Consider the following 12,201-nt stretch of genomic DNA (forward strand, 5'->3'; position numbering starts at 1 on the left):
CTGAATCTATGTCTGCTCCTGGGTGCGCCTTACAATCCAGTTCCTGATTTCGAAATCTCTGCCTGACGATGATGTAATCTAACTGAAATATTCCTGCATGTCCCGGCCTTTTCCATGTGCACCTCCTGCTCTTGTGATTTTTGAACGGAGTATTCGCTATTACTCATTGAAATTTATTTGAGAACTCAAGTCTTTCTTCTCTCTCATTCCTTGTACCAAACCCATATTCTCCCGCAACCCTTTCATCTACCCCACCACGACTATTAGGTTTTCATCACACTTTACTACCGAATTACCCTTTCTATATCCTGATATACTCACTTTATCTCCTCATCTTCAGCTTGCGACGTCGCCATGTATACCTGAAGTATCGTTGTCGGTGTTGGTCTGCTGTCGATTCTGGTGAGAAGAACCCTATCACTGAACTGTTCACAGTAACACGCTTTCTGGTCTACCATCCTATTCGTAACGAATCTTTACTCCCATTATATCATTTTCCACTGCTGCTGAAATCACCCTATACTCTTCCGAGTACATTTACCATTTCAAATTTTGTAGCGTCCCTACCACGTTGAAACTCTGATATTCCGCGCCCCGACTCGTAGTACGTTATCCTTTCATTGGTTATCAAATCATTTTCTCATTGTCACCTCCCTCTTGGCAGTCCCCTGAATGAGGGACTACTCTGAATCATCATGAGACTTTCTCAACTACAGGCCACATGTCCTGTGGGTACATATCATGTGTCCTTAATGCAGATTTCCATTGCCTTCTTCATACGCCGTTGATCATTGCTTATTCTTCCGCCTTAGAGGCAGTTTCCCTCCCCAAAGTCAAGAGAGTGCCCTGAACCTGTCGCCCCTCCGCAAGGCCGTTGGCAGAATGAGGGTGACGTCTCATGCCGGAAGTCTTCGGTCGCCAAAGCTGGTGATTTATATTCAGAATTTAAGCGGTGGCGGGGTTCGAAGTCGGCACCGAGGACATTTTGGTTAGTAATCGAAAACGCTACCCCTCGACCACGGGTGCTAAATTGAAACTATGACTCCACAACTCATCTGTTTATTTGAAATATTCCTTCTTATCGACTATATTGACATACGTTTACATATAATTTACGAACACCATAAGAATTCATTTAGAAACACCAGAAATGGGGCTATAAGTTTATGTTAAAAGCTGCGAGTACAGGCAGTTATGCAATAATACTGTAGCAAAATTCGGCATAGCTTCTGTCTCCCCATCCATATCCCGCAGGAAATGTTAATACCCTAGTAAACAGCAACTGATTTACAAATTTTTATATGAGCAGATTTCACAATTAAATCACAGTGCATAACCATATGAAGGTGTTCGTAGACTTCGCAGTTAGATAGGAAGAGGCGACACCGTTAGAAACTTGTTACGGGATGCAGACAAACTTAGAGATAATCAGCAGCTAGTGCAAAGATTGCGGCTGACTCTAAACGTAAGTAATTGTAATGTAATACGCATAAACACATGAAAATATGTGGCATCGTTTGACTATGTGATAAACATGGAACGCTATACCGGTATTTATTTTGTTAAGGAATTAAATTATAAATGAAAATAAAGATTCTCTGCCACCCGACTTTCTGTGTATCCCTGAGGTAAGAGAGAGACAGAAAATGCCTCTCATCATTCCTTCTATACAGAGTCGTGTTAGTTCTAATGCAATGCCTTTCACACTGTACGAGGGGCTTTCATAAGCAATGTCACACTTTTCTTTCTCGGTCAATTTCTGTTGAAAAACGCGGAATTTGTTGTGTGACATCTGGGAATATTTCTGCATCAGCCTGTGTGCTTTCATCAAGTTGCAATAGTTGGCGACACTATCCGTAGTCTCCAAAATTGCGTCTGTGCCGGAGGTGAGTTCCAGCTAGAGAGCTGTCACCGAGTTTGTTTTGTCGGAAAGCCAGAGCATCGCAGATATTCATAGGCTCTTGCAGAATATCTACGGAGACCTGGCTGTGAACAAAAGCACGGCGAGTCGTTGGGAGAGGCGCCTATCATCATCACAACTATATCGCGCGAAACCTATCCCAATGTTCCTCGTGTCGTGTTCGTCGCCACAAAAATGCAAACGAACTTCTGTTTCTGCATGACAACGCAAGGCGTCACCCAAGTCTGCGCACCCGAGAGGAGCTCACAAAACTTCATTGGATTGTTCCTCCCCATCCGTCCTACAGCCTGGAAGTCTCACCTTCCCACTTCCATCTGTCTGGCCGAATGAAGGTTGCACTCCAAGCAGCAAGACGTTGGCTCCGACCAGTTGAGTGGTACCGCCTGTAAGGCGGCGTAAGGGGTCGCATTGAACGGAGATTTTGTTGAAAAATAGTGGAAGCACATGGTGTATTGGAATCCTGAATAAAACTAAGCTGCTTTCACAAAAATAACGTGTTCCATTAATTATTGAACACCATTCGTTATTATTGGTTGTTACCACAATAGCAGTGACTGTTAGAGTGGCTCCTTGGTTCGAAGAATGTCACCAAGAGTGCTGGGATACATTCCTGGGAGGTAGTTGGGGTTAGGACCAGCGAGGTAATGGCGGCCTATCAGATCTGGAGAATTCTGTCAGAACTGGCTTGTAATATGGGCACAGCTTTTGTACGAATGGCTGTATAATGTGGCAATAGAAGATAGTGCCCAGACTGACAGTCTCGTGTTGCGTTTCTGGGACGAATTTTTTGAACAGTACCCAGTAGGGCCACGCGGTGCAAGTATTGTCGGTGGCCTGGAGCAGTCAACACGTAGCGAACGCGTAGTCAGTGTCCATCACAGAGGGTCTCCTTGTGGGTGCCGAGTTGGAGTAAATCTGGCTCTGAGGCCTCGTGCATTCGTAGAATTAGTAAGAGCTTTTAAAACCGAGATGGCGTCTAGTATTGGCTCAAATGGCTCTGAGCACTATGGGACTTAACTTTTGAGGTCATCAGGCCCCTAGGACTTCGAACTACTTAAAACTAACTAACGTAAGGACATCACACACATCCAAGCCCGAGGCAGGATTCGAACCTGCAACCGTAGCGGTCGCGCGGTTCCAGACTGAAGCGCCTAGAACCGCTCGGCCACAACGGCCGGTGAATCAATGTTAAAATGATGGCGTGATAATTAAGTGATAGTGAAAAATTGTCCTGTTGATCAGAACAGGGCGTCCTCTCAAGCCAGGCTGACTTTTTTGAGAGATTGAAGAAGAACCGGGGGAAGCGTCGAAAGATGTAATGTTTCAAGGTAGTAACAGCTGGCTTAGCCTATTCAGAAATCGTTGTAATTGGCATAGCATCTGAGGGGTGGAGAGCATATGAGCGCCGATAAGGAGATTGCGTCGCTCAACTCCGAGAACCTCGAGGTAATTCTGAAAGAAGGTGCCTACACTAGCCGAACCATTTTCAACGTAGATCTGACCAGTCTGTTCTGGAAGGAGATGCCAAAGAGAACTTTTATCGTGCCTGAAGAGCAAACCTTTCCAGGTTTTAAAGCCGCCAAAGATTGATTGACAGTGATGGTTGGCTCGAATGCAGCTGGTGACTGTAAACGAAAACCTCTCATAATTTATCGCTTAGAAAGTCCAAAAGCTTTAAAAAATACATCTGAAGCTGGGTTGGCCATGATCTGGAAGCGAATACGAATGCCTGGGGGAGCGCTTCCGTTTTTTATGATTGGTCTTGGCATCACTTTATACCTGAAGTCGAGCGCTATTATACATTAGAACAGATCCGACTTAAAGTTATGCATTTATTTTATTTAATCGTGTGGCTAGGGCCAACCCCCCCCCCCCCCCCCCGGAGGACAGACCGTTCGCCGGGTGCCGGTCTTTCAATTTGACGCCACTTCGGCAACTTGCACTCGATAAGGATGATAGGATGATGATGAGGACAGAACAACACGGAGTCCCTCGGCGGAGAAAATTCCGCGACCCAGCCGGGAATCGAACCCGGGCCAAGAGGATTGACAATCCGTCACGCTGATCATTCAGCTACCCAGGGCGTACATTTAAAGTGATGCTATTACTCGACAACGCCTCAGGTCATCCTCCTGTTACTCCAATTAATTTAGACCCACATGTCAAAGTTGTACTTCTGCCACCGAATGTAACCAGTTCGCTATACTCGATGGACCAGAGAGTCATTTAAACATTTAAAGCTTGTTACACGAGATGACTGTGAATCTACATGAAGCAAAGAGACAAAACAATGGGCTCTCTGTTAGAGACATTTAGAAGCAATTCAATGTTTTAGCCGCTGTGAGAATTATTGGACAATCCTGGAATGAAATTTTTGAAAAACTCTTGTCCAGTTTTATTTCAACTCAGAAACCCAGGGAGAATCGGCACCAGATCCTTACGAAATTGATTATATGATTGAAGAAGTGATCGATCTTTCAAGGCAAATTTAGATGAAGGTGGTGATGACGTTCAAGAAATGCTGGGTTCCCACAGTCAGGAGCTGACAATTGATGCGCTTAAATATATGTGTTAGTGAGAGTAAAACATTGGACAACCTGATTCTTTAGACACAGTTCAATTAGAAGATCAAATGACGGTTCCATATCTGACAGAAGGCCTCAAGTCAATCGCAAAAGAGCTACGAATTTTAGAAAAAAAATAGACTCCAAAGAAATGTGCATTTCTGCTACCGAAGGGGGAATAAAAAATTTATTAGCGTTCTACGAAAGAATTTTGCTTGAGAATAAAAAAAAAATGACGACATTGTTCGGTTCCATGGAGCCATCTGGACATAGTAACTTCAGTTTACATTGTTGAAACGCATAATACTGTTCTTAGTACAATTTCTTGTGTTGTTTAACACTTTGTTAAACATTTTTCTTCTAAACTACATTGATTTCTTTAGCCTATGGCCCCAACTAAACATGATTTGTATCTATTAATACGCAGAATTGGATCCCAACTAAACGCGAATTAAACTTACACGGATATCGGACGGTCCCGCCTACAGCTGAAGCCTGCGGTATTACTGGGTGTCAGTTGCTCTCAAACTCAGATGGATTGTTGATAGCAAAATTAATAAGTGAATAAATGCAAAAAAAAGTCTGTGACTAATATTCCCAGCTGATTATAGAGTATCTTGCAAGATGTCTGTATGTGCATGCTACGCATAATTCTAATTGCTTTGTCATGTGCAATGAATACTTTTTGCCTAAGTGAGTAGTTACTCTAAAATATTATCTCATAGAACAACAGTGAATGAAAACATTGAAAAAATGTCAACTTGCTGACTTCTGTATCTCCAAAGTAGGCAATTATTCTTATCGGTAAAGTAGTCGAAACTTCATTTTAGCGAGCCTCCTACACGGCTTTTCTAGTTTAAATTCTTGTCGGTATGCTCACCTAAGAACTTAAAAACCTCTGTTGTTGTTCTTGTGGTCTTCAGTCCTGAGACTGGTTTGATGCAGCTCTCCATGATACTCTATCCTGTGCAAGCTTCTTCATCTCCCAGTACTTATTGCAACCTACATCCTTCTGAATCTTCTTAGTGTATTCATATCTTGGTCTCCCTCTACGATTTTTACCCTCCATGCTGCCCTCCAATGCTAAATTTGTGATCCCTTGATGCCTCAGAACATATCCTACCAACCGGTTCCTTCTTCTTGTCAAGTAGTGCCACAAACTCCTCTTCTCCCCAATTCTATTCAATATCTCCTCATTAGTTATGTGATCTACCCATCTAATCTTCAGCATTCTTCTGTAGCACCACATTTCGAAAGCTTCTATTCTCTTCTTGTCCAAACTATTTATCGTCCATGTTTCACTTCCATACATGGCTACACTTCATACAAATACTTTCAGAAACGACTTTCTGACACTTAAATGAATACTCGATGTTAACAAATTTCTCTTCTTCAGGAACGCTTTCCTTGCCATTGCACGTCCACATTTTATATCCTCTCTACTTCGACCTTCATCAGTTATTCTGCTCCCCAAATTTCAAATCTCCTTTACTGCTTTAAGTGTCTCATTTCCTAATGTAATTCCTTCAGCATCACCCAACTTAATTCGACTACATTCCATTATACCTGTTTTGCTTTTGTTGATGTTTATCTTACATCTTCCTTTCAAGACACTGTCCATTCCGTTCAGCTGCTCTTCCAAGTCCTTAGCTGCCTCTGACAGAATTACATTGTCATCGGCGAACCTTAAAGTTCTTATTTCTTCTCCATGTATTTTAATACCTACTCCGAATGTTTCTTTTGTCTCCTTTACTGCTTGCTCAATATACAGATTGAATAACATCGGGGATAGGCTACAACCCTGTCTCACTCCCTTCCCAACCACTGCTTCCCTTTCAAGCCCCTCGACTCTTATAACTGCCATCTGGTTTCTGTACAAATTGTACATAGCGTTTCGCTCCCTGTATTTTACTCCTGCCACCTTTAGAATTTGAAAGAGAGTATTCCAGTCAACATTGTCAAAAGCTTTCTCTAAGTTTACAAATGCTAGAAACGTAGGTTTGCCTTTCCTGTTCTCTAAGTCTACAAATGCTAGAAACGTAGGTTTGCCTTTCCTTAATCTATTTTCTAAGATAAGTCGTAGGGTCAGTATGGCCTCACGTGTTCCAACATTTCTACGGAATCCAAACTGATCTTCCCCAAGGTCGGCTTCTACCGGTTATTCCATTCGTCTGTAAAGAATTCGTGTTAGTATTTTGCAGCTGTGACGTATTTAACTGATAGTTCGGTAATTTTTACATCTGTCAACATCTGCTTTCTTTGGGACCTCTACCCAGTTTATTGTTTCGTTTTTGGTCTCCTAGGTTAGGAGGAGGAGTGTTTTCTACAGTGCAAAATCGGATGAGCTGTTGATTTACGAAGTTTAAAGCTGGCCGATTAGTGTAAAACCCAGTCAGGTATTTTAATAAAGGAAATCGTTTGCTATTTTGTCTGTCGGTGTTCCTTTGCTCAGCTTCACAACGAAGCATTTATCATTTACTGAGCGGTACGCCACTGCCATAGCGCGCCTGGCGGGTTGCGGCTCCGGCAGGCGCTGTTTCCCGGCGGGGTGCAGGGTTTGCGCCGTTGAGGCTGGCCCGGGGCTGCGCCGTGCCGCGCTGACCCCGGCCGACTCACCCCCTGGCTGGCAGCGACAGCCCGCAGTGGCGGGGTCAGTGCCCTCTGAGGGGCGCTGTTGCCAGGCGACGCGGCGCCCGCCCGCCGGTCGATAGGCGCGGGGGCGGCGAGCGGCCGGCGGCGCACGTGCTCCCGGTCACGTGACTGCGGGGGTCGCCACCCCGGAGTCGGGGCTCGGGGGGAAAAAGGAATAGAGTGCCGAAACATTGCGTGATAACATCCGTTCGAGAACTTACATCTTTACTTTCTCCCCTTTCCCTTCTAAAACAAGTTTCTCCAAGTTTGCTGCAGTTTGATTGTAAAATGTAAACATTCATGTCTGGTGTGGCGGTTTTTGTGTATCATCAACATCGACAAGTGCAATGAATATGGATGGTACGATACTCTATGGTATTCTACGGTTTGAATTCACTCTATTGTTTTTTAGCAGTTGCCTTGATTTGTTTTTGTAAATGATACTGACAATATTATACACATGTATAATGCATTATTCAAACTACAACTTCTCCCAGATAATTATTTTGTTCAAATTGCACAAGAATTCCACCTGACGTAGTGTAATAATGTCGACTGTAAGCTGAGTTCATATCACTAAAATTGCATATTGCACATCAGAGCTTTTATAATTTTTGTCTTCGATGGATTTAATTATTCTTAGCAAATTGATCATGAAAGGGAACCACAGAATACTACCCACACACAACACTGACGTATGCTACCAAAAATATTTCTCTCTGTGATTCGTGCGTAGTTTAATTTTGGCCACATACATCAGCAATGAAATCTTGTTCAACAATAAATACCATCAGCACTGTTCTTAGAAAATGCAGTGTGATTCGATTAGTTTTTTTTCTTTTATAAATAGAGTTCAGTACCACCGGTGCACATTTATTTCTTACACATCGGAATATTGAAAGTATGCAGTTTCAAGTAATTTAAATTTGCCGCTGTAATAAAAGTTAAGATGGCGGCCAACAAAAGATAGAGGATTTCTTTTTGAATTAAGATTTTCCTTTTCCCAATAAGTGATTTAAATCATTTAAATTGATGCCACCAATAAAAGAAATTATTAAATTTTTTGCAAATTAGTTTAACACAAACCTGTGCTATTTTCAACTAGAAGTACAGACGAAGTTGCTATATAATTGCAACTAACAATGGCTGCGCTTCTTGCAGCTATGATAAAACAATTAATACAAAATTATAATTGAAACAGGAAGTGAATTTTCAATAATTAATCATTAATAGTTTTAATGTATTTGGCTCTATTTTGTTTTTATCAGCAAATGAACATAAAAGTACAATAATTTTACATTAAATGTTTTTCATTTAACAGACCTCAAATCGATTCGCGTGTTGCGATGTACATCAGAAGAAGATGACAATAGGATATCAAACAAAAGAAAAGAATGATATAGATTAAAAAAGAATGTGAGACAAATATTGTCTCTGTTTTACATAATTACCATCTTTTTAAGAAATAATTACATAATTGAATGAATATTATCCACACGTTCATATTCCACCCATAATAAAAAATATATATATCGTGGATGTTATACTGGAAATGTCACACTTACTAAAATATCCCTGGGTACTATGCCATAGTGAAACGAATTTCTTGTTGAATATCGTCTCCATTTGCAGAGGACACCTTTAAAGGGTGCTTGCACAAGGGCTGTTAGGAAAGTAAGGTCCGATCGGTTGCAAAATGGAAACTGCCGGAAAAATAAAAAATGTTTTATTTGCAACAGTTTGCTACAAACTTCCAGCTACTTATCTACATAGTCGTCGTTCCGACTTACACATCTGTCATAGCATTGTACGAACTTTCCGATACCATCGTCGTAGAAGGCAGCCGCCTGTGCTTTCCGCCAGATCTCTACACTGGTCTATAGCTCGTTGTCTGTGCCAAAAGGTTGTCTTCATAGCCAGCGGGTCATGTGAGCAGAGGTGAACCTCAGGGGGAGCTAATTATGTGGGCTGTGTTGTTGGCGGTGAAACACTTCCCATCGAAAACGCTGCAGGGGCATCTTCATTGCTCCTGCAGAGTGCGGCCGACCATTGTTGTGTAGAACGAAACGCATGACAGTTACGTTATGTGGGTTGCATAACTTCAGGCGAAATCTTTCACCAGGGCCTCGTACTTGGCGAGAGACACTACTTTCTAGCCATCTTTGTGTCCTCACTGTGAGCTAAGGACTGGAAAAGTGACGTCCCACGATCGACGGGTCTACTAGAGACACTGCTCAACACTCTGTGCAAAGCTTCATCAGATATTCACTGTGGTTTCCATTTCGCGCCCGATCGGACCCTACTTTATCGAATACCCCTCATACTTTTGTGAAGGTCAAGTAGACATCCAGCATGGTACGAGCTAACTAATAATTGTTATCATAGATTGTATATGACGCAAATTCTCTGCATATGATATGAGGACCTAGGGATGCTGGTTATCGTTGAAACATCCGGTTTTCGGCTGTATTGGATTTTTCAACGTCAGTTTAACATTAGTGTTAAAACCACTCAAAACAACCTGTTTCTGAAATAATAGATTTTCGATTTTTTGTTCCTATTACTTCCTATAATAAACGTAGGAATCGGATAATGATTGAAAAATTTTGATTCCCTCAGTTTCAAGGAACATTGAATCAAAATACTAAATTAAACAGGCAAATAAAAAGAAAACATCAGCTGTCCACCGTTAGCTGCTTTTAAAAAATCACCAGTATTCTACTATCGATTCTAATTTCTTGTAACTCTGTTCAAATATCAGGTTGTAATCGAGGATCATACGACCATCTGGGCATTAGGAATATGCAGTGCTAAAGTCTGAAAACTGAGTTTGAAGAACTCTGTTTTTCGTGTCAGTTTGCCCCTTTTCAAAGACTACGGGCAGATACAGGCATTTTACGTAGACACAGGCAGTAGATCACCTACTTTCAGTTTTTATTGTAGACTTTGAATGAATTGTTAAGTTATATGTTTTCTTCTTGTACGATGCCCTAAGTTTATTGTGGTTCCTCCTGTCCCTAAACTTTTAAAGGAAATGGAGCATTGTACTCCACTGGTTCTGCATCGACGATGACAGCGTGAAACTACTATATAGACAAGAAGGGGCAAATTCGCACACTGCATGCACACATGTTCCGTCCAATAGGCCACGCCACATGGTGGCAGATATATTATTGTCTCAGCAATTCTGCACCCATTCTTATGCTTTCCGTCGGCATTGTTATTGAAATAGCACTAAACATTCTTCCTGTTTTCTGTAATATCGCAATATTTCAAAGCAATGGAAATCTTATGAATAAAAATGATTCGTTTTTCTTAAGAAGAAGGCTTATTTAAAAACCAATACTTTTTGCGCTGCTGCTATGGCTAATCGTTATTTCGTTTTTTTTTTACCTGGTTATTAGTTAAAAATAAAACACATCTGCTATAACGGAGACTAAATAAATTCCAAAAAATACCGGTAACTCAGAACACAATACTGGTATAGGTTTTAACTGGTCGGTTTTTCCCATCCCTAGGACCATCGCGTAAAATTCAAAACGGCAAAACAACTAATCTGTTTTCCAGGAAACTGGGCTTAGATAAGTGGAAGACTGGGGTAATGGATGTAGTCGAATTAAATCCGGTGATGATGGGTTAATTAGATTAGAAAATGAGACTCTGAAGCTAATGGATGAGTTTTGGTTTTGAGGCAGCAAAGCACCTGATGGTGGCCAAAGTACAGGATCTAAAATACAGACTGGCTAAAGCAAGAAACACATTCCTGAACAAAAAAGGACCCTAGTAACATGTAATATAAATTTAAGTGTTTGAAAGTCTTTTCTAAGTACATTTTTCTGGAGTGTAGCCTCGTATGGAAGCGAGACATGGACAGTAAGTGAATCAGAGGGAAAGGGAAAAGAGACTTTTGCAAAGTGGCGCTAAAGAACAGTGCAGATGAGTAGATGGAATAAGTAATGACGAGATACTGAATCTAACTGAGGAAGAAAAGAAATTTATGGCACAACTTGACCACAAAAAAAAAGGAATCGGTTCATCGGATGCAGTCTGATACATCACCAGTTTAGTATTGGAGGGAAGTGTGTGGGGACGAGGGAGAGGGGCGTAAAAATCATAGAAGGAGACCAAGAGATGAATGCAGAAATCAGATTCAGAGGATGCACGTTGCAGTAGTTATTCGGAGATGAAGACGCTTGCACGATATAGAGTAGCATGAAGAGCTGCATGAAAGAGTCTTCAGACTTAAGACCACAACAACAGCTTTTATGTGTGCGTTAACGATAAGGTCGCTAGAAACGGTGTGAAAGCCAGGATTTGCCAGACAAGACAGGATTTGTACACCCTTAAGTACATTCTATATCTGCCACTGTCCCTGTTACTAGCTTTCGAAAGAAAGCATTTATATATATCGAGGCTTTGGGCTCGTGTACAAACATGTTTTTCACTGTTATTATTATTATTATTTATTATTATTGTTATTATCATCATCAAAAGCAGCATCAGCTGTAATTCAAATGTTCAAATGTGTGTGAAATCTTATGGGTCATCAGTCCCTAAGCTTACACACTACTTAACCTAAATTATCCTAAGGACAAACACACACACCCATGCCCGAGGGAGGACTCGAACCTCCACCGGGACCAGCCGCACAGTCCATGACTGTAGCGCCTTAGACCGCTCGGCTAATCCTCAGCGGTAATGGTACTTCTAATATTCACTACATTAGTTCTTAGTCAGTACAATTTATTCACATTGCCTCTACATACAATCAAATTCTATTTAATTCTGCTTATACAATTGAAATCATGGTTATTTCGTAAGCAACTATGATATAAGAAAACTGTGTTTGTTAAACCCCGGTCCGACTTGAGAGAGGGCGCGAAGGCCTCTATCTGATGAGGTTAAAGAAATAAATAATTTATACTGGCGAAGCAGCAGTTTCTTCTTCCGAAGTAACCGTTTTCCTTCGAGTTGGGAAGGTCACTCTTAGGGGGCATAAACACAAAAAATTTAAGCAATATATAGAGAGTTTACTGCTTATGTTATTTAGGATTGAATTTCTAAGTGTTGCTTCTGTTTTGTTGA

This window comes from Schistocerca cancellata, chromosome 9 (assembly GCF_023864275.1).
Source record: "Schistocerca cancellata isolate TAMUIC-IGC-003103 chromosome 9, iqSchCanc2.1, whole genome shotgun sequence".
Classification (NCBI taxonomy): Eukaryota; Metazoa; Arthropoda; class Insecta; order Orthoptera; family Acrididae; genus Schistocerca; species Schistocerca cancellata.